The sequence below is a fragment of the Macaca nemestrina genome, chromosome 9 (genome assembly GCF_043159975.1).
Source record: "Macaca nemestrina isolate mMacNem1 chromosome 9, mMacNem.hap1, whole genome shotgun sequence".
Lineage (NCBI taxonomy): Eukaryota > Metazoa > Chordata > Mammalia > Primates > Cercopithecidae > Macaca > Macaca nemestrina.
This window is the reverse complement of record NC_092133.1, coordinates 107,645,170-107,669,934: the sequence shown is the minus strand read 5'-3', so window position 1 is coordinate 107,669,934 and position 24,765 is coordinate 107,645,170.

Below are 24,765 nucleotides of genomic sequence, written 5' to 3'. Positions count from 1 at the left end.
TTGTGGCTGAGCTGGTATCCAAGATGTCAGACTAAGTCCTCTTGACTATTCCCTCTCCTCCCCTCAAGTAAAAGGAAGAGGTCTCTTCTGGAGCAAGAAACTACATCCTGAGATTGAGAAGAGGGGGAGCAAGCACTCACTTAGCTGCCCTGGAAGTCCACTATGAGCCCAGTTCAGCAGTAGGACTTGCCTGGGAGCTACAGTCCTGTGGCCTAAACTATCTTTCAAGTTTCTTTAGGTCCCAAGAACACTTTAGCTTGTGGTGTGGGGCTTGCAGGAACTCAAATTCTGACCTCTGGGATGGGCAATTCTCCTCTGACTAGAGCTGGTTTCAATACTTCCTCCATGGGCAGGCTTCAGCTGAGTTCGACCTAGTTTTGCTTTCTGCTGTGACAGGGAAGCACTGAATTCAACATGTTTCCCAATCCCTGTGCTCTCCCTCTCTCAAGTGTGCAGATTCTCTCTCTGCACCATGTGGCTGTGGCGGGAAATGGGGGAGAAGAGGTATTGGCAATTCAAGACTGTCTTTCCCCCTCTTCTGTGCATTTTTCAGCCGTATGAAGTTAAAACCAGATATGTGGGTGCTCACCTGATTTTTGGTTCTTCTGAAGATGTTGTTTTCTGTTTCTTCTGAAGATGTTGTTAAACTGGTGTTTTTGTGGGGGAGAGGATGACTGGTGGAGACTTCTGTTTGGCCATTTGTTCCACCTCTCTCAACTGAATTTTAAAATTGTGTTTATTTTCCAGCTCCAGTGCTTCTTCTTTTTTTTTTTTTTTATCAATTATTTCAATCTCTCTACTAAATTTTTCTTCCTGCCCATTTATTGTTTTCCTCATTTTATTGAATTGCTTTTTTCTGTATTTTATTAAAGTAGTCTGAGGTTTCTTAAAACAGTTACTTTAAAATCTTTGTCAGGTGGTTCTTACATGTCTTTTTGTTTAGAGTTAGTCACTACTCATTGTTTTGTCCATTAGGTGATGTTATATTTCCCTGATTTTTTCGATCCTTGTGATCATGCATCAATGTCTGTGCATTTGAAGTAGTCGGTATTTATTCAATTCTTTGCAGACTGGTTTTGTCTGGGAAAACTCTGCAGCAGGCATAGTACTGGGGTGTGCCAGAAACCTTGGAAAGCTGTGGCCATAACAGTGTTGCTAGAAGCCTGGGACCCACTACGGCTGGTGCAGTGTTAGGGTGGTCCAGAAGCCTAAGACAGATGTGGCTAGACCTGGGCCACTAAGAATTGTCTGCCCTTGAGGGCTGTCTAGAACCCCAGGGCCACTGACTAGACTTACTTGTGATGCGTGACAGAGTTCAGCATGCAAGCCTGAAGCCTGGGGCTCTATGATTCATTTATGCTAGGGTGGGTCTAGAGGCTCAGTCGGTGAGTACTGGCCTGGACTATTAGGCTCTGAAGGTCTCCCCAGTTGTATGTTTTACTGTGGTGAGCCTGGTGTTGGGGCTTAACATCCTGTGCCCACTTCTCTCTCTTTCTCCCAAATTGGACAATATCTTTCTCCACGTTTTGCTGCCTGGGGATTAGGCACATGTGATGTGAGTAATGCAAAACCATCCTTTCTACCCTCTTCGATGTGTCTTTTCTTGTTACTATGCTACAACTAGGTACTGTGATCTGCCACCTGGTTTCGTTAGCTCTTATGAAGGTATTTTCATGAGTGGATAGTTGTTTGGTTTGAGGTTTTTTTCAGACAGGTAATCACTGGGAGCACTACTCCACCATTTTATTCTGTCCCTCATTGAGTCATTATTCTTAATTGGAAGGGTAAGCAATTCAATCAGTAAGAAAATAATAAAAGAGGTAAATAGTCCAATTTAATTTTGAATATTTAGCATATATCTCAGATATTAAGAATATTAAGAACATTAAGCATTAAGAATATCTTTAATATTTGGCTAAATTTTGAGTATGATTTAGTAATCCACAATAATAAATTATACATTTTGAGTGACAGATTAGCATGTGTGTCATTTTCCAACACACCTAATTTTAATGTAGTAATAGAAGTTTTATATGCTCATCCCTATTGACCCCGGAACTGACTTTTCTCTGAAAATATTTGAAAGTATAGTAATTACTTTGGGTCTCGTTTTAAGGTTTTACAATGATTTTGTCAATTTATTGTTAGAATTGTTTCTTCCCAACTTCAGATGTATGTTTTCATGTAGACGTAACTCAACTAATGTAACTTTCCTATCCTCTAGCCCTTTGCTTCATTTCATATTGGTGAAATCAGTTGTCTTATTGGAAAGTTTAGGATATGGACTTAGTAGGTGTGCATGAGATTTTTCCTATCTTCTTCCACTTCTCCTTCATTCTTGGGAGTCAGGATGCCTACCTAGAGCACAAGTTTCTTCTCTTCTACACCATGATTAATTTTGATTGGACATCTCTACCCTATAACAGGAAATTTGCCCTAGTCCAGCTGTTCATGACAGAGGTACATCTATCTAATTCTGGTTGTTAGTATTAGAAAGTATACTTCCAAACAAATATAATTCATTTTTCCTAATATCAACATTATTATCAATATTAATAATGATATTTGAGTATCTGCTTTCTTGTCTATCAATTGGTTCATAGTTCAAATAAAGTTATGCTATTTATTGGCCATATTCAGGGCTTGAAATATTGAGAAATAAATTCAGAGTAAAAAATGATGGGGGTTAAGAGGTATGAAAGAATAGCTCTGGTACAACCAATGTTCATGACTTGTGATTTGGATGGTTTTGACTCTGATGGTTGGTAATGAATGATGCTATGTGTCAGCAAATTTATCCTATAAGAGGCCAAACGGTAAATATTTTTGCCTTTGTAGGGTCATAGAGTGTCTGTTACAGCCACTCAACTCTGTCACTATAGTGCAAAAGTAGCCATAGACAGTATATTAAAAGAAATTTACAAAAATAGGCAAGGGACCAGATTGGCCCACAAATATAGTTTTTGGATCCCTGAGCTATATTGTGCTATGTGGCTGGCTTTTAAAATTTGTTGGTTGCTTAATGCATTTATTTAGGTATTTCCTTCATTATTTCTTAATAACAATAATACTTAACATTTCATGTTAACTTACAGTGTTCCAAAAAAAGGGCTGAGGGTTGAGTGTTTTGGATATTTTAATTCAATACTCAGAACAACCCTATAAACTGAGATTCTGAGAAATTCAGTGAATTGTCCAAGGTGACCAATTGTATTTGTCTGTTTTCACACTGCTGACAAAGACATACTGGAGACTGGGCAATTTACCAGAGAAAGAGGTTTAATTGGACTTACAGTTCCACTTGGCTGGGGGGACTTCACACTCATGGCAGAAGGCAAGGAGGAGCAAGTCACATCTTATGTGGATGATGGCAGGCCCCCCCCCAAAAAAAGAGCTTGTACATGCAAACTCCGTTTTTAAAAACCATCAGGTATCATGAGACACACTCACTATCTTGAGAACAGCATGGGAAAGACCTGCCCCCATGATTCAATCATCTCCCACTGGGTCCCTCCCACAACACATGGCAATTATAGGAGCTACAAGATGAGATTTGGGTGGGGACATAGAGCCAAACCAAATCACCAATGTTGGAATCATGTGAGGTGAGGAGAAGATTTCTTTTTCTTCTTCTTTTTTTTGCAGCCTCTGAATTCCTTGGTTCAAGGGATCCTCCCACCTCAGCCTCCTAACTAGCTGAGACTACAGGCAAATGCTGTTGTACATGACTATTTGTTTTCAAATTAATTTTTCTTTTTTAGAGAAATAAAGATCTTGCTTTGTTGCCCAGCCTGGTTTTGAACTCCTGGCTTCAAGGCATCCTTCCACCCTTGCCTCCCAAAGTGTTGGGATTATGAGTGTGAGCCACCGTGCCTAGCCAGGATAGTATTTCACGTCCAGGTGACTTTCAAGTGTGAGTGCTTAATGCTGTGTGGTTCATCATCTTTTGGAATGTAGCATTTTAATTAATGACAAATAAAAAATAGAGGTAAATTTGTCTCAGATGGTAGGATACATAAATTCTAGCTACATTTTTCTTAAGCAATCAGAATTTTCTTGAAAAGAAAGCCAGAGGCCTGGCATGGTAGCTTATGCCTTTAATCCCTACACTTCGGGAAGCCATGGCCCGCGATCACTTGAGCTCACAAGTTCAAGACCAGCCTGGACAACATGGCGAAACATCATTTCTATAAAATATACAAAAAAAAATTAGCTGGGTGTAGTGGTGCATGCCTGTAGACCCAGCTACTCAGGAGGCTAAAGTGAGAGAATGACTTGAACCCAGAAGGCGGAGGTTGCAATGAGCCGAGATCGTGCCACTGCAATCCTGTACACTAGCCTGGGCAATAGAGCCAGATCTTGTCTTAAAATAAATAAATAAATAAATAAATAAATAAATAAATAAATAATCCAGAAATTTTAACAAAGTGGGTATGTGTGAGACAAGAAACATGCATCAGAATAAATAATCAGCACAAATAGTGGGCGCCTTAAGAGCAAGAGTATTACAGCTTAACAGCCTGGTAACAAATGAAAAGTTTGTTGGTTTGATTCAGTTCTTATTTAGTGCATCCACAGGATGTCTGTCTGCAGTTAAACAAACCAGTGAGAATTTTATTCACATTCCATTCTGTTCTAAGCATAGAGTTCTAACTAGGGTCACATCTGCGTACAGGTGGCCTGAGTCAGAGTGAAATGTCCTTATATGGATATCTGCACACTTCTACTTTTAGCAGTTTATTTCTTTTGGGAAAGCATTGCCTTTTCTTTGTAGTCCTCTTTTAAATTGCAAATAATCTATGCAACAGAACACTTTGTTTTTCTAATAGAGTCTTAGGGGAAATAAATTTAATATTTCACTTTTTTCCTCCACGTTTTCTCCCTTCACTTTGTGAAATTTCTATGAGTACTTAATCTTGGTTTCCATTATATATCTATTTCCAAAGTCAATTCTTAACTCTTTAAGTTTCTCAAAGTGAACAATACATGCCTAAAGTAATTTTATAATAATAATTTGGAAAGCCATACAAAACCTAGATGTAAGTTCACTCAATGATGAGTCGTAAACATGATGCAATAGTGTCATACTCACAGATTTTTTTCTGCATTAGTAAACATTATAAAAAATTTTTTAAAAAATGAGTCTTTAAAACAATTTGAATAAAAATTTTAAAAAGTTTTACTTAATCAGGGTAAGACAGTTAAATTATTGATTTAATCTTTTAATGGATTATCTAAATATGTTGGGTTGGGAAGAACCCACATTTGTTTCCCAGGTACCATTCATCCTTAAATGTAAATGTCTTCAAGGGAAAGTAAAAATGTATAGCTGATTAAATAATGAGTTTTTTCTTAAGTCATCAAAGCATCTCTTGGTAAAACTACTTGACATCCTACCAAGAAAAAATTCATCACTCTTTTCTTTCTTAGCTTTTTAAAAAGTATTTCTTTCTTGGTCAGAACGTTATATTTTTTTGGCCTATGTAAAACTTTCCATGAGAAGGGTGATTCTCATGTCCAGTGTTTTTTGTTGTTGTTGTTGTTGTTTGTTTGTTTGTTTTATTATGGATTACTCACACCGCTGGCCTTATCTATACATGTGCAACCTTATCTATACATGTGCAGGCCTTATTGATACATGTGCTACCTTGTTTATTTACTGCCCTTTCTTCCTGTCTCCTCATCATACATCTTTGAATTTTATGCCTTTATTCATCAATCAGATTTTGAGCAATGGAAAGATAAAAAGTCAAATCATTTTCTTTTACTATTTCTTTACATATTTTTTAAAAGTTGATGAAAGATTTAAGATATTAATTGAGAACAGTCATACAACAATTGTTATTAATTATGTTCAATCAGCTCTTAATTATTTACGTCAACACCTTGCTTGCCTTTGTGAATTATGTGAGGGATAGTAGAACAAGAGGCATTCAAGTTTTGACATTACCCTATGAGACACGGTATGGTTGTAAATGAAGGTGATAAATGAATTAAGCAAATACCACCTGGGATGTAGAAAGGTATTTGTGCAGTGTTAGAATCCACACTTGCTTCTTCTGGCAAAAGCAGCCAGTAATTGTCTGCTGCAGTAGAACCAATTTTCACTGAAAATAATTTTTATTTGAATTTTGCACATGCATTAATCAGCAGCAGATTTGAAAAAGTACTGCCTTAAGACCAGTCTCAAAGTTTGCTTAATATTTGCTTGATCTAAACTCAACCCAAAATAAACCCTAAAACACTCAGAAAAATAAAAAATATACAATGTACATGTGTGTTATTTTTCCATTTTTACCATTTTTTAAGTGGATCGTCACATCAACTTTGATTATTCTGCCTATTTTTTTATGTTCCACTTTCTCAGCCACTTTTTTTTAACTCATTCCTTCCTTCTTTTCACAGGTATAAAAACATCCAAAAGATATTTCTGAAATGCGTTGCCAAAGAAAGAGCTTCAGATAGAGTCACTGTGCCTAACTCCCATCTCTGGGCATTTTAGTGTTCATCGAGGGGAGTACTATCAATGTTTTGCTGCTGTTGTAATGGCTGCTGCTGTTTCTTTAGTTCTTATTCTTCTCAGTTTATTTATTGTCCATAGTTTTTACAAAAAACAAACTCAAAATAAATCTGAGGAAGGCTTATTATAATGTTTTAATGCAGACAGAGTTGAACTCAACTGGAATACAGTAGGCATTTTGGCATATAAATCCTTATATCTGAGCTTAATCATATCTATACTTAAGGCAGTCCTTTGTCTTCAATTTAGTTTTTCCAAATTGGAAGTGTGCATATCATATCTTGATTAAATCTATGAATCCTTGGCCATCTAATATGTATCAGCAAGTTTTCTTTAAATTAAGCTGAACTTCTCTAAAGAACCTAAACACCTATAAATAGTATAAAATAAATTTTAACCAGTCATCTGTGAGAGGGGATTCTGAACTAATTTTTGTACTTTCAAGCCATTATTAATGCCATTCTATTGGAAATAAAATAATTTTTCTATTAATTGAATCGGTTGTGTTTTAGAAATTAAATAACTGAAAACTATTCTAGGCAGAATTTCCTTTGTTTTACAGACTGTGAGGTTTATGTGTTTATTCTCAGTGGATTTTAAGTCCTTGGGATCACGTTGGAGACATTTCTGCTTACTATCCTAGGACTGATGTATGTGATTTGATACAGTTTACAGTTGGCATAATGTTTAAATGTATATAATTATTAGCATGATCAAAATACTGGAAAAAATTCATTGTTGAATGATGATGGGGATCCACAAAGTTTTAATATTTAAAAAGCTATTTATTATTTTTTTAGACAAATACTTTTGGGTTTTATTGAGCCTATTCTAAATAAAGACCCAAAGATGAGGCCATCTCTGTGGGATTTTATCTGCTATAACACAACAAATTACCTTATGACTGCTTTTACATGAGATGACATGTTTCATACAGTGGTGAACTCAATACGTTATGAAACAAAGGCCCTGGTAATGAGGATTTAATTATGACACAATCTGGAAATCATGCACGAGTAACTAATTTATGTGTTCATTTCATAGTTCCCATATCCTAGGGTTATCTCAGAGAGAACTATTTTAAAATCTCATAGTCCAGATGGCTATTGATAAAATGTAAGTTAAAATATGCAACTCAGTATTAAAATGTGAGTTACTTGCTCTTAGCAATTAGTTATTGAGACAACCTTTTATGTTTAGATTATGTTAACTGCAGAGTTGTAGGAATTCCAAAAGGCAATTTCCTAAGAAACTTTAAAAACCAGTATGGCATATCTGGGAATAAGAGTATTGCATCCAAACCTTTGTAGTCTAAATGAAAAATAACAAGATGATTTTTTTTGTGGAGTCAGCCTTACTGCTTTAGACAGATTTCATAATCTAAAATTACTTTAGCTAAATGAAATTAAATAATACTGCCTTTTAAATAGGTAGATAGTTTGATGAATTTTTTGAAAAGAATTGTCCAAATAATACATTAAGTATCTTTCCAATTGCTCATTTATCTCTACCTGTAGTAATCTCTTATACTGACATGGATTTCTTTATTGATAGGCTATATGTATGTGGCTTTGGCTCCTATGTAAATATCACCCCATTTCCTTTAAGAATAATTAATAAGTGAAAAGCTTGCTTCACTTTCTTGCTGAGCCCAGTTTAATGAATATCAGTAAAATAATTGCATGACAACATTAATGATAAAAATGCTCATAATCTGAGCCCACGCAACGGCTTAGTTGGGTTAGAACCTATAAAAGCCATAGAAAATGTTTTGTGATTAATTAATGAATTCATGGAAGACAAATGCATGATGAGGAAAAAAGTAAAGCATCCCTACTGAATCTGAATTTGGCTGTATTTCTTAAGTTTGTAATGATTTTAAAAATCCATCATCCATTCACATGTACTCACCACCTACTATGGGTCAGATATGGCAACCTCTGCATACACAGAAGTGAACAAGACTTGGATCTTTTCTCTGAAGATGTTCTCATTTTGGAGGGATATGAAGATTTTTCCCCCCAGAATATTTATCCCTTAATAATAATAACAACAGTATTAGTAGCAGCAGAAGCAGCATTACTTTCTTTTCCAGTACATTTCTCACTCCCATGATAAAAAATATTTTTTTGTGTGTGTGTGTTTGTGTGTGTGTGTGTGTGTGTGTGTGTGTGTGTGTATACCTGAATTGGAATTTTCAAGAACTGGCTTCTGATGCTCACTTTGTGGGGGAAAAATAGCAGATGCTGTAGAATCTTGAGCAAATGATTTGAACTCTATGTTTCTGTTTTTCACTTAATGAGAATTTCTTTAATAATAATTCCCAAAGCTCTCATCCTCTAGGTCTATTTGCCTGCTATCCTCTGTCGATGGATTAAGATCAGTCTCCGACAGATCTTTATTGCAGACATTCAAAGAGAGGGAAGACTTTTGTGGACTAAGTTGGAAAACTACTCCAGGAGCAACCGATGAGTTTCATCACTTTGCTTCAGTATAAATTAAAACAGATTGTATTCTCTTCACACCCCCATCACTGCAAACAGAAAATAAAATTACTCAGCAATTCTAGTCACGTCTTTCTTTCAAGATATTCCTTGAAAGTCCCAGAGTAATTGTAAATGAAATTCATAAAGAGGGAAAAACACAGTTATTAGGCGGGTGTACATCAGCATGTGGGCAGGATTTAGCTGAGCCCCTTTTTCCCATTGAAGAACTGATCAGACGACTTGACAGCTGGAGTTTACATGATTGTTGTACAATAAAACAGGACCACAGCTACCTTTTGCTGTGTTCCAAATGCCAAGTGCAATTTTGAATACTTCTTCTCCTTTATAAAAATATGTTATCTTTACAAAAAGAGAAGATAGATACACCTTAGAAGTGACGCTGTTCCTAGAGAATCCAAGGTGCATAAAAAATTAAAAAGAAATTAAACCTGTACCATATAATTAAAAAAGAATGGAAAAACCTATTGAAGTTTAATGGCTGGGTTATAAGAGAAGCCACACACAACATAGTTGGCCCTCTGAGATCTGAGGTAAATGGATTACAGGATGTGGACTTGGAGCTCAGCTGTGAACACTGTGATATTTTGAGAAAAAAGAATCAAATGTTCATCGCTTTGTTGAAACTCAAAAATCCTAACAAATCTGACCATTTCAGATGCTAAAGACAGCATTAGAAAGTGCAGAAAACAAAAGAGGTATCACATCCAAATTATATAATATAATTATTTTACAGCCCTTGGTTAGATTTTATTTTACCCATTTGTGCTAAGCTCTTAATTTTGGATAAATAAAAAGAGAAACCCAAATAAATTTCCCCCATTTTATAGGGCTGTGATGACAGGATTTGAAATTGTGAATAGGATACATGAGTACCTTTACTTCAAAAAGAAGTAAAACTTAAAATTAAATTTGTGCTTTTCCTAGGTTCTCATATGCTCCCACATGTAGTGAACCTCTTTTTATATAAGGTGTCTTTTTATTAAGCACATAGTAAATAAGTAACCTAATTTTTTTATCTGCTTTAATAACATGGATGATTTTCACATTAATTCATTCATTACTTCAATATTTTTAGTAGCACCTACTATATACCAGTGTTTTTTATTGTTAGGAATACCATAGTAAAATAAACATGTAAGCATCCTTTTTACATTCTAGAGGGAGAGATAGAAAACTTTTTAAAAAGAGAGTGGGAAAGGCCGGGTGCGGTGGCTCACGCCTGTAATCCCACCACTTTGGGAGGCTGAGGTGTGTGGATCACGAAGTCAGGAGATCCAGACCAGCCTGGCTAACACAGTGAAACCCCATCTCTACTAAAAAATACAAAAAAATTAGCCTGGCGTGGTGGTGGGCGCCTGTAGTCCCAGCTACTCGAGAGGCTGAGGCAGGAGAATGGCCTGAACCCGGGAGGCGGAGCTTGCATTGAGCTGAGATCCGGCCACTGCACTCCAGCCTGGGCGACAGAGCGAGACTCCATCTCAAAAAAACAAAAAAAGGAGAGTGGGAAAGACAATAAATAAATAATATTGAGGGGGAAGAATAAAGCACACAACAAGACATAAAATACCAAGAGTGGGACTTGAAATTTTAGATTTGGTGGCTAGTCATTGAGAAGATGGCTTTTGAGTAAAGATCTAAAGGCATTGGAGCTAGCTGGCCACAGATATTTGTGGAAAGGGCATCCCAGGAAGTCGGACAGCATGTTCCAAGAGCCTGAGGTAGGAGTATGCCTGGGGTATTTGAGGAACAACAGGAATACTTTTGTGGCTTAGGGTGGACAGAGTAAACTGGAGGAGAGTAAATAATATGGTCAGTAAATATAATATAAACCAGACTTTAGAAGGCTTTGTAGTGCATGGAAAAGACTAGGGCTTTTACTCTGAATGAGATTAGAAGACTACCATATTTGTCAAGCACTGAAAACTTTCTCTGTGAGTGGCCAGATATCTAAATTTTGCGGGACAGACAGTTTCTGTCACAACTGCACAACTCTGCAACTGTAGTACAGAAACAGCCATAGACCCTGGATGAATCAATGAATATGGTCGTATTCCAATAAAACTTGATTTACAAAAATAAATGGTGAAGGGATGATGTCAGCAAGATGGTGGAGTAGGAAGCTACAGGCCCTCCTGACTTACACAAAAACAGAGTTAATAAATATGGATCAGAATACCTCTGTGGGAACTCTAGGGACCACTTGAGAAGCTAGAGCAACCAGGCCATTGTAAAATCAAGAAGGTATTCCAATGAAAGGGATATAAAAATTCATGTCATTTGCCATTCCTGTTGGTGCTCCTTCCCCTACATGACAGAATACAAAATAAACTAGAGGAAATACCCTCATACAAGGAGAAGGAAACAAAAGTGTAGACCACGTATCCACCATTCTGCCTTGTCTGGGGGGAGTCTGAGGGACTTGCCTGACTTGAAGTGTTGATGGGACTAGTGTTAAAGTTTGGAAGCCAGTGACAACAGAAGTCGGCAGGCAACACACTAGGGCTGTAGTTCCACAGGCAGACTTCAGGGTTCAAAAGAGAGCAGGCAAGAACCACACCCCAGAACATAATCAAACTGCTTAAACTTGATGAAGAGACATTCTTGAAAGCATCAAGAAAAAAAGCAATTAATCCTATACAATGGACTTCCATGCGATTACCAGTAGATTTCTCAGCATAAAGTTTGCATGCCAGTGGGAGTGGATAATATATTCAAAGTGTAGGAAGAAAAAAAAGTCATTGAAGAATATTGTATTCAGCAAAACTGTCCTTCAAATACAAAGGAGAAACTAAGACTTTCCAAGATAATCAAGAGTGGAGAGAATTTATTATCATTAGACATGCTCTATAAGAAATGCTAAACAGAGTTCCTCAGATTGAAAGGATAATAAGAAAGCAACACGCAGAGAGCCATATGGAAATATTAGCTTCTCCCAAAAAGCACATCTTAATTCAAACTATTCGCATTTCAACTGTTCAATAGCCACAAGTAACTAGTAAGTACTGTATTAAACAGCACACTTCTAGAAGATAGAGTCTCATTTTTTCTCTCTTTTAATTGTCTAGCTTTGAAATATGCATTTATGTTTGTGAATGGCGTTGTACCAAAAATTATGAGGATTCACAGTAAATCCAGATTGAATCACTGTCACTGAACCTAAAATAGTAGTGGTGCAGGTGGTTTGACTGCTGGGTAGTAGTTTACCAACCCCTTTTATCAGTTATATTTGCAATTCCATTTGACAGATGAAATAACTAAGTCCAAGAACATTTAGGAAACATGACCCAAGTTACCTAAGTAGTTAAAAATGCTGCTGGTCCTCAAATTCAGGTCAATATGATTGCAAATTCTTTCAACTATATTAGGTTACCTTCAAGATGACATTTTTTGTTTTTGTAGACCAGTGGTTCTCCAAATGTGGTCTGCAGAGTCCTTTACAGTGGTTCCATCAGGTCAAAACTATCTTTATAATAATATAAAATTCTAATTTGTATTTTTCACTGTGCTGACATATGTAGTGATGATGCAAAAGCAATGTGGGAGAAGGGAGGTATGATCCTAAGCATGAATTGGGGCAACAGCACCAAACCGTCCTAGTAGTCATTGCATTTGCATCATCACATACTCACAGGGGGTAAGAAGCCTGGTTCATTTACAAACGTCTTTGACAAACCAGCAAAAATTATAAATTTTATTGAAATCTCAACTCTTGGGTGTACAACTTTGTACTATTCTGACTAAGTGGAAATTACCCATAAAACACATATGCTGCCCTAGCAGAATGATGGTTTTCTTCAGGAAAAGCATTTGAGTGACTAAGCTGTCAGCTGAACCAGCCAGTTTATTTTTAACATAGAACATTATTTTACTTTAGAAAATGACTTGATAAGTAAACTATGGTTATTCCATTAGAGTGTTTCCTGGCCATTTGGGGGGGATTAAAAAAGTAGGCCTGTTACTTAAGAGAAACAGCTGACAGTATTTGTGTCCAATCACGAACTTAGAGATTCCAAGTGAAAATTAAAACTTTGGAAAAATTGTATCTGCCGCTGTGAGCTTGACAGCTTCCCAATACTATCTTGATGAGCTCAGTAGCAATATGAACAACTGTAATTTTTAAATATTATATAGCAAAATATATCAACATTTGGAAGATCTGTATAACTTAGCAAAGTAATATTTTCCAAATTACAAATGAATGATGTTACAGAATTATTTGTAAGTTAACAGATGTCTTCAAAGCATAAGATAGACCATTGCAGTTTAATATGAGAGACAAAAAGCTAATTGAAAGGGTTTCAGTCCCACTTTTCAATTAACATTAAAAAAACTACATTTGTCAAGTTTTAGAGCAATTTCAAAGAAGAATTTTCATACAGAATTTTTGATAGGCAATTAAGATGTTCTTCCTTGTCAAAATTACATACATACATATACGCGTGAAGCTGGGTTTTTTTCCTATGTTTGAAACAGAAGGATATTTGACAACAGATTGAATACAGAACAGATATGAGAACCTAGGTGTCTTCCATTAAGCAAGGCATTAAGAGATTTGCAAAATGTAAAGCAATGTCACACATCTTACTATATTTTGGTTTTGAAGAATATAGTTATTTTTAATAACATTTATGTTAATATAGAATGCATTTATTGTTCTTATTCTGAAATGCATTAATGCAATTTTTAAAAATTCTCTGCTTTTAATTTCTAATATTTAAATATTGCTTGATATGACCCACATAAACTCAAACTCGTGGTCCTTAATAATTCTTGGGAATGTTAAGGAAACCTGAGACCAAAAAGTTCTAGAATTTACTATTGTAGTTAGAGTGTGTGCATGCGGGTGGTGAGCACAGTAAACTCTCAACTAGAAGGACATAGCAAGGGTTGTCAGTTAACTGGCCTCTGTTTTCTTTGATCAAATTTAGAAGTAAAATGGAAATAATGAAATAAATAAGCTAATGTCAAAAGTCTTCTCATTATAAAATCAGTGCAAATGACTACTTGTATGAATGTATGTGATCAACTGATATGAAATAGGATAGTAAAACTTACACTTCCTACTTATAGGGGTTGTTATAGGAATAAATAATGATATGGAAAAAGTCAGAAATCTTTTCTTGTGTATAAAATATAACAACAATTTAAATAGGTATATATTCTTGGGCATTTCACAAATCTTATTTATCAGAAAGATTTAATTACTTAACATTACTTAACTCGACATACTGTTATCAAGCGCCTGGTGTTTGCCAGTACAGTACTGAACTCTATCTATGGAAAGATGATTAAGACATTGCATTATATATTCATTAGTGTTTGAGAAAGATTTATCCACCATGAAACGAACAAAACAGTTTTATATTTAGCCCTCAGTTAATTAGGCCATTTTATTTTCTAAGCATTTAGGTAAACATTTTCTATAACATACATTGAAGGGTCATCTTTAGTTCGTTTGAATATATTCTTAAAATTTCAAACCATCTGCAGTAGTATATTTAATGTCATAAAACAAATTCTATATATTAGCCCCTTTGGTGTCCTAGATTCGCTTGACATTTCTCTTTTGAAGAGAGATAGTTTCTAAAAGGGGAACTAACAAATGAAATGACCAGTACTAAAATGACCACCCCAATAAAGCTATGAAATATCTACCTTTCTACTTAATGGGTGTTTGGACCTAGACAGCAGGAGTGCTTTTCCCTGTAGATTTATCCATTATGGCTCATGCACTGCTAGTTCATTTTCCTGATATACTAGGGCCACCCTTCATTCTCCCATTGTCCTGCCCAAGAGAGAGCTTGCCTTGAATTCTGGGGAGGAAGGGTATCAAAGTTTCATATTTAGCCCAAAGATATAGATTTCCTTTTGCACACTCTTATTCTGTGTTGTCTCCCTTCCTCCCTTCCTGACTCCTCAATCCGTACCCAAACCTAAAAGTCATGTTTTGGGTTACGCTTCATTCGGTTTTCAGGAGGACACAGGGTGACTTTTTGTTGTTGTTGTTCTCATTTATCAGCATACACAGAGCCAAGGCTCTGGTAGGTGCAGATGTTATAAAGTGGAACACCTGAGTGTGACATGAGAATTAAGATACAGCTCTGATTTTTGAAAGATGGTTATAACATCTGAAATTTCACAAGTTTTTAGAACATTCAAAGACTTATTGGAATGTTTGAATTAGCATCTTATCATTTCAATCAATTGCCCGCCAAAGCAATAAAATGAATCTGAAACTTACAACTTCATTGACTATGATAAAGTTTTCTGTGTCCTAAGGTATCCAAAATACGGTTCTTTTAGCCTGTCTTTAATTTTATTAGCACCTTTCAAAGTGTTGAAACACAATCCATAATTATTTATTCATTTATTTTAATTAGAGTACTTGATTGCACATGAGTACTTTGTAGATGAAAATAACTATTACTAAGGAATGGCACAGAATCAATAAATGCTTATTAATAATTATAATTATAATTTAGAGAAGAAAAGCCATAGGCTTGTCTGATGAGTGTTTTCATCTTGACTACAGTTTCTCTTCTTTCTGTACCTAGAGCTCATTAGGTGGACAAATTTTCCCCGTGATTACAACACCCACAAAAGGGCCAAAGCAGAGAGAAAAATCCACCTTTGCTCAGTTTCAAATTAATCTGAAACCCTTTAGGCCTCAGTAGGTGCCCAAGGCACATCCCGCACCCATGTTATTTTTAGTTGAATGCTATTCTTCTATTACAGGCAGCAAGATTGAAAACTGTCATGACTCTGAGCAAACCTGGTTATTTCAGAATACAGGCTTTCACAGCATTTCCCTCTAATGGCCCAGATTAGAAAAGAAAGGTTGTTTATACGTTTAAAAGGCCAAGGTCTCCTGAACCATCAAAGCAGTGGCTTGTGGTTTTAGAGCAATGCAACTTCCCGCTGTGTGTAATGGGTGAGCACCTGTAGACGGCGCTTCAGCCGGGCTGCCACTGGGCACCAGTGCTAATTGGCGTCTATGAGGGACACTCGAGCAGCCTATGAGCCTCAGCATTTCATTTCATTTGGAGTGAAATATACTCTAAGTAACAAAGGACACACACACACCTTCAATGACTTCTTTCTGGACATTTTCCTTTTCAGAGGATGGACTCATAGATCAAATGCCATCTTGTCACCTCCCATTTCTATGCTGGCTACCCTTTATAATGTTTAAGAAAAAAAAATAGTTCTTTGTAATTGGAATTTCACTCTTTGGATGAATTTAGAGGAGAGCAAATATGTTGAATATGTTTTATTAATGTAAGTTTTGCTTGCAGAAATTATAAAAAAGAGAATGCATATAGGCATGTATGTCTAAATGTCCCTGCAGACATTTCAGCAGAGATTTTTATGGCTGTATGCATTCTCCTTTTTATGCTTTCTGCAAGAAAACTTTGGCGACTCATTTATGGTGGTCCCCTTAGGCTCCCACCCCCTCTGTTTGCTTCTTCAGTGCTTTGTGTACTGGTAAGTTTAGTTACGTGTATGTTTAATTATTGTGCCATAATTCATATGCTCTGCTTATTTTCTTAAAGTAATCATCTATCAATAATGAGCCGATAAAAATTGGGTGACATAAGAACCCCCTTCTCAATGCATCAAATGTATGCATTGTCCTGTTACATCCGTGAGAGACTCATGCCTGCCAAAAGAAGGGAATATCACAGAACAAAAGGGTGTCATCTTTAATGTGAATCTGAATCAACTCTTAAGCTCAAGAGACTGAGCTGAAAAAGCTATAATTGAAAATTACAGCTGGACTATAAATGCAGCCCACTTATGAGATGCACATTAATGAGACTATTAGAATATTAGAACTATTATTTGTAGTTATTTATCTCAAATTTGATGCTAATGGATTTTTTTTCTAAGATGCATGACTTTGACTAAGTCATTTACTCTTTCTAGGCCTCAGTAACTTACTATGCAAGGGACTGAATGATTTCTGAAGTCTCAACCCATTAAAATTATTATAATGGTTCTGTGACATATGCGGTGTCAAAAACACTGTTGTGCTATTATTAAATTTAAATTTTAATGATAATCTTTGGGACATTGCAACAAAATAATTTAAGAGCCAGTTTCAGTTCTCGACAGTTAAGATAAACCCAGGTATTTCCTTTGTTAGTATCATATACATTTGGCAAGTTTAAGAATCTGTTTTTCTCCTCATCTTTGATTGCATGTATTTCAGGAATTGGACACTTTACATGAAAAGTTTCTTAAATTCACATATATTTAGAATTAGTCATATACTAGTTTTTAGAAAAATGAAGAAGGCCATAAAACTTAGAAATTGTTACTGGGGATTTTCAATCCATAATGATTATAATAACATTAGCATAATAATTATAAGAACAATTTTTCATCATGTTTTATCTGGGTTTTCAATTAAGGAATTTTAAAAACTGACACATTTATTCCGTTCCATGTGTTTTCTTTGGACACTTGTGGGGTTAGGAGTCTTCACTACTGATTGCTGCCTGTGTCTAGTATCACTTGCGTTTTCAGCAAGTTTCTTCCCCTGTTTTCTACCTTCTAGAAACAATAAAAAAAATGATTTTATTTTACTTTACTTTTTTAGGCAGGATCTCATTCTGTTACCCAGGCTGCAGTGCAGGGTCTCAACCATAGCTCACTGTACCCTCAAACATCCAGGCTCAAGCTATCCTCTTGCTTCAGCCTCCTGAGTAGCTGGGACAGCAGATGTGTACCACCATGTCTGGCTAAATTTTTTTTAGAAATGGGATCTATGTTGCCCAGGCTGGTCTCGAACTCCTGGCCTCAAGTGATCCCCTTCCCTCAGCCTCCCAAAATGTGAGGATTACATGGGTGAGCCACCACACCTGGCCAACAAATGATTTTAAGAAAACGTAGATTTCCTTATGGAAAATTTTGCACCTAAATTAATATGCTTTACATTTTTAAATTGGACTGTGTAATTACAATGTGTGTGTACGTGTGTGTGTGTATGTGTGTGTGTGTGCGTGTGTGTGTGTGTTTGTGTGTTGCTTAAGGTTAGGTAATAAATAGAAGCTCAAAGAGTTTAAGTAACTTCGGCCGGGCGCGGTGGCTCAAGCCTGTAATCCCAGCACTTTGGGAGGCCGAGACGGGCGGATCACGAGGTCAGGAGATCGAGACCATCCTGGCTAACATGGTGAAACCCCGTCTCTATTAAGAAATACAAAAAAAACTAGCCGGGCGAGGTGGCGGGCGCCTGTAGTCCCAGCTACTTGGGAGGCTGAGGCCGGAGAATGGCGTGAACCCGGGAGGCGGAGCTTGCAGTGAGCTGAGATCCGGCCACTGCACTCCAGCCTGGGTGACAGAGCGAGACTCCGTCTCAAAAAAAAAAAAAAAAAAAAAAGAGTTTAAGTAACTTCACCCACGGCACAAGATACTGAATTTTGCAAAGTGGATTCAAACTCCAAGCTGGGAACTGGCCTGTAGCTTATTTAAGATCCTCTTGGATTCAATTTTAATTCAAGTATCAAAAAAAGCAAATATATAGATATCATACCATACTTGTTACCTTATAGCCTCATGAGTCTCTGCACACATGTGTCTATGTATAAGCCCATTAAAAAATATGAGAGTGTGACCTGGGTATCAGGGAGCATTTATGAATTTACATAACTCACTGGAAGAGAGATTTGTGTTCAGAAAAAAAAAAAATTTATTGTGGACTACACATGAACATAGGTAACCCCATCATTTTCCATGGTTGCATGTCATACTCTTAATTGCCCCAGCTCCTTAGGATGCTTGCCCAGTAAATATGGGATGTCCTGCCACTTCCCCTGTGCAATTGAGTGTTACTCAACTCTCCCTCTATCTCCCTATGTAACCTTTTCTCTCTTAATCCTTTAATTTTTAAAAAGAATTCTCTGCATTACTATTTTCATTTCCTTGCATTTGCACTGACACTAACCACTGCAGTCTGGCTGTAGTCCCTACTCTTGCATTGAAAGTGCTTTCAATAAGATCAAATAGAGGATCCCATTGTCCTGTAACTCTACCTCTTTTAGCATTTGATGCTCTTGACTTTTCTCCCCATGCTCTGATTTAGACTTTGGTGGCACCGCTCTCTACTTGTTCAGCATGTGCCTTTCTGGGCCCTCCTCCTTATTCTCCTCAATGTATTAATTTCTCAGTAGCTTAAGAGAACAAAGACTGATTTCCGTTATGCTGTATATTTATTGTGTTGTCTCATTTTTGTCTGGTAGCCCCTCAACCAGGGCAGCTTCTCTGAACCGTGCTGGTCACAGTGGCAGAGGAAAAAGTAAACCCAGCAAAGAACACATCTGGCCCTGAAGCTTCTGCCACCTCATTTCATTGGCCAAAGCTAGTCATATAACCGAGCCTACTCCCCTAGTGCAGGGAAAGACAGGCCTCTTCCTGGCAGTGGAGGGAAAGTGGACATTGGTGATGAATATGACCACCTGCACACTGTTCTTTTGTCCACTTGGCAATTGTTGGTGTTTCCTGCCTTGGCTCTCCCCTTTTCTTATGTGTACGTCCCATTTGGTAGAGTTTATCAATAACTAGGACCTGAAACCCCCCGGGAAGCTGAGGATTCCAAAATCTCTACCAATAATCTCCATCTCTCATCTGAATTTCAGTGACTGTTCAAGTGCACCTCCACCTGAGTTTTAGTGATGCAAGGGATGTCTCTATCTGTTGGGGCTGTGTGAAGAGTAAGAAAGAGAGCTGAGGCTGGGGTGGGTTGGGCAGGAGGGGAATGGGAGGGTCCCAAGGTAATACCAATAACTCATCATCTGCTTGGCGGATCTACTTTATAACGGGAAGATTTATTGTAATATTTTTGTTTATCTGTAAAAGAGTAGTAACAATACTGACTACCTTATAGGGTGGTTCTGAGGATTAAATGAGTTTATATATGTAAAATGCTAGAACGATGCCTATCTTATCATGTTTATTACCCTTATATAGGCAATCCCAACCTCTAAGCCATAACAATCATGATTCTGTAAATTCTTGACCATACTTATTAAGATAAATACACAATAAATTGTTTTTATTATAGGGGTAAATTTATCATTCTAAGGTAAAGATAGTAATTGACTAAATGAAACCATTAATCGTTTTGTTCCTCATAGTTTTAGCATTGGAAGGAAGCCTGGGCATTTTCTAGTCTTATCCTCTACTTCCATGGATGAGAAAAATAAGGTCATGGAAAGCGCAGAGACTTGCAAAGTCCACAGCTAGCTGGTGGGTGGCCCCGTCTCAGCACTCAGCTTTTCAAAAGTCCACTCATATACTTTTCTATGACATCATATTGCAATTTGTATATGAGCCATAAAAAGTTACAGACACAGAGGCAGACCACTGTCATCCAATTGTATCATGGGTTTTCTTCTGATAATGTTCTATTGCTAGAATTTGACACGTCTCATTATCAGTGCCACCCAAAGAGGAACCATGTGCTGGAGAGGTGGCACTGTATTGAGAGAGGCCAAGATCTTGTGGCAGGATTTGGTCTATTGGTTTTATTTGGAAAGTTGCACATAGCTTCTCTACACCACAAATTAAAAGTAGAGTTACTATAATTTAGTTTCTAAGTATGCCACGTAAAATCAAATTATATTGCATTACTATTACTGTAGCTATCTTTAAAAACTATTTTCTAAACCAATATCAATATATGGGAAAACTCAGAAGTGGTAGTATGCAGCCACAATTTCTGTTTGTCATAAACAGAGAAGAATGCTGTGAATGTAATAAGTTGTTTGGGCAGATCTGTTTTGGTCTGCTATGATTGACCATCAGTTATAACCGTGACTGTTATGCAGAGCATATAATTTAAGAGCAGTGGTTTGTGAAGGATGAGCAAATGCCAAGTTAGAGAAGCAAGCTTGAGTCATTCTGTTAATCAAATATATCTTAAAATACTTTTAATTTTTCAAGAGTCTTCTAATCTCTGCATACTTGGCTTTGCAATGTTACAAAATCAAAATAATTTATTCCTCTTACAATATACAATTCATGGGGCAGGGAAATGAATACTTAATTCAGGAATTCTGTAATGAGAAGGCTTCAGAGAAATGTACTAGGACCAAGAATTCAGATCCAATAAGTTATCTTATTGAATACGAGAATAGAGACTATGAGGATGTGGCGGGAAAAGTTTTTGAGATGTTAACATTTACTTTCTCTTCATTTCCATTGGATTAAGAATAAAAGCTATTTGTACTTTTTCCTATATTTTGATTTCTCCATTCTTAGAAAACTGTCAGGACCTTTTATTTCTTTGCCTCTTACACATTAATAGGGCATAAAAAGTGTTTATTGGAGACAATCTCTTACCTTCCTGTGAAAGCATATACAGATTATGTAAAGTGTGTGGGAGTGAAAAAGAGAGAGTGCTTTTGAAGGATAGGAGGTGACAGCAGGAAAGAGAAGTGACATTCCCAAGACCAGAATGAGGGCCGATGTCTATGGGTTCCTCAAGTGTTGAACACCTGGGTTTCCACGCTACACTGCTTTTATGTGCTGGTCCACAGGGTTTGACCATGTGATGCATCTAGGAAGAGTGGTCCCAAGGCACTTGGACTTAGCCTCAGCAAAAATTCCAGTGGCCAATGTCCTACAGAATCAGCAGGAGTGCTGGGTCCTGTAGGCTTGCGCAACAGACCTAGTAGAAGTGATCAATATGGTCCAGAGATCAAAGAATTCTTTTTTTAGGTTCTGCTCTACTTTGCACATGTGGATTAAAAAAATACTGTAGTCACAGGGAAAAAAAAACCAAAGTGACTGAGATTGAAATTCCCACCCACCTAAGTTGTGCTTAAAATTAAATTGCCAAGGAGAAAGCTGATTTAAAGAGCATCTACAGAAGGACAGATATTTTCAAAATGGATGAGTCCTCAAAAATATATACATAATGCTCATATATTTTACTCTATTTAACTTAATACTTAACATTGAGTTTGGAGGATGAATTAGAAGTTGATCCAAAATGTAGCGAAAAAGCATAAGATATGGTAAAAGTTAATTAAGAATATTAAGATTGATATTCTAGCTTTATCTTTGTTAATATTTTGTCAAATGTATTAAAGTATAAATTAAAGGTAATAAAATTCACCGCTTTGAGTGTACAGTTAGATGAGTTTTGATAAAAAAAATAGAGCTGTATAACTACCAACACCAGCAAGATATAGAATATTTCCTTCACCCCTAAAAATTCCTTCCCACCCTTTTGTAGCCAATCCCTCAGCTTGACGCTGGACCTAGGGAAGCACTGATCTGTTCATCACTACTGCTTATCCTTTTCTAGATTTTCATAGTAGAGGAAGCATACAGTACGTAGTCATTTATGTGGTTTCTATCACAGAGCATACTTTTGAAATTCAGCCATGCCGTTGCATTTATCTGTAGTTCTGCACAGGACTGCGAAGGGTTTTACCCTGCTCACATGCTGACAAGTGAGCCTGCCACTGTTTCATGGATTCTGGCAGAAGACACTAGATCACTGGGTCAGAGACGAGGGACCTTGTTGCTCATGACCCAGCAGGAAGCGTGTGTTTCATCATGTTCCTTTTGTCCTCCAAGTCCCCAAGTAGCCCTGAAATATGGCACACTCATAGGGTCTGTGACATAACTGAGGAAGCCTGGGCTTATCATTCCACCAGGCTGCTAAGGGGCTGCCAGTGAACCTACCTAGCGTTGACTCTAGAGGAAAACATTTAGTCAGGAACCAGAGTGCCACAGTACAGTCACTCTGTCTGTCCTCACAAGCTGTTTTTCATACAAACATCCAAGTAAAGGTAGTCCCAGAAAAAAGCTGTCATAAGACACATAGAAACCCCATGGAGAATTGTCTTCAAACAAATGGATTCCTTTTCCTTGTTGCATAGTATTCTGTGTTATGGACACACTGCCACAGTGCATTTCTCCATTCACCAGTACAGGGGTATTTTAGTTGTTTCCAGGATTGGGCTAATAAAGCCACCTTAAACATAAATGAATATTTCTTTGTGCGAGCATAGTTGGTGAACATCTAGGTGTGGGATTGCTGGGCCACGGAATAAGTATATGTTTAATTTTTTGAGAAAGTGCCAAACTCTTCTGCCTATTGGCTACCCCTTTGCACTTCCAACAGCACAGTATGAGTGTCACAGTTGTTCCACATTTATATCTGAAACTTAAGGCCACTCTACGTGTATAAAGTGGTTATCTCCTTGTGGGCTTACAATTTTTAAGGAATGATGATGTTGAACATCTTTTTATGTTCTTACTTGATATATTGTACCTTCTTGTTTTAAGTTTCTGTTCAAATCTTTTTTTTTTTTTTTAAACTGGTTAATTTTCCTTTTTTCTTTTCTTTCTTTCTTTTTTTTTTTTTTTTTTTTTGAGACTACATCTTGTTCTATAACCTAGGCTGGAGTGCAGTGGCACTATCATAATTCATTGCTGCCTCAAATTCTTGGCTCAAGCGATCCTCCTGCCTCAGCCTCCTGAGCAGCTGGGACTACAGGTGCACGTCATCACACCTAATTTTTTTTTTTTTTTTGGTAGAGATGGGTGTCTCACCATGTTGCCCAGGCTGGTCTTGAATACCTGGGCTCAAGCAATCTTCCTGTCTTGGCCTCCCAATTACTTGTCTTCTTAATATTGGATTGTAAGCTTTGACAAAACTCTCTCCTTGGCCAGAGATAGCTTTTTGTGTCCTATGAGAAGTCATTATCTAACTCAAGATCCCCAACATTTTCTCACATTTTCTTATAAAAGTCTCATAGTTTTAGCTCTTACATTTAGGTATATGATCAATCACAATAGCCTGATTTGTGATTTATTGATTGATGTTTTCATTTTTTTTGACAAAAAGTAATATTTGAGATTTTTTCTTTTTTCTTTTTTTGTACTTATAGATATTCAGTTGTTCCAGCACTATTTACTGAAATACTTTTCTTTCTCTGTTGAAGTACTTTAAAGTCTATGTCAAAAATCATGAAAACAGACACATAGACCAATGGAACAGAATGGAGAGTCCAGAAATAAAGCCACACACCTACAAGCATCTGATCTTTGACAAAGCCAACAAAAAGAAGCAATGGGGAAAGGATTCCCTACTCAATAAATTGTGTTGGGATAACTGGCTAGCCATATGCAAAAGATTAAAACTGAACCCCTTCCTTACACCATAAACACAAATCAACTCAAGATGGATCAAAAACTTAAATGTATAATCTAGAACTATAAAAACCCTGGAAGACAACCTAGGAAACTCTATGCTGGACATGGGTTCTGGAAAATATTTTGTGACAAAAGCAATTGCAACAAAAACAAAAACTGACAAGTGGGACTCAGTTAAACTAAAGAGCTTCTGCACAACAAAAGAAACTGTCAACAGACTAAATAGACAACCTACAAAATGGAAGAAAATATTTGCAAAGTATACACCTGTTAAATGTCTAATATCCAGAATTTAAAAGGAACTTAAACAACTTAACAAGCAGAGAATAAACAACCCCATTAAAAAGTGGCCAAAGATATGAACACTTTCTAAAAGAGGACATACAAGTAGCCAAACAAGCATATGACAAAAAGTTCAACATGACTAATCATTAGATAAATACCAATCAAAACCACAATGAGGTACCATCTCATGCCAATAGAATGACTATCATTAAAAAGTCAAAACATAACAGATACTAGCAAGATTATGGAGAAAATGAAATGCTTATGCACTGCTGGTAGAAT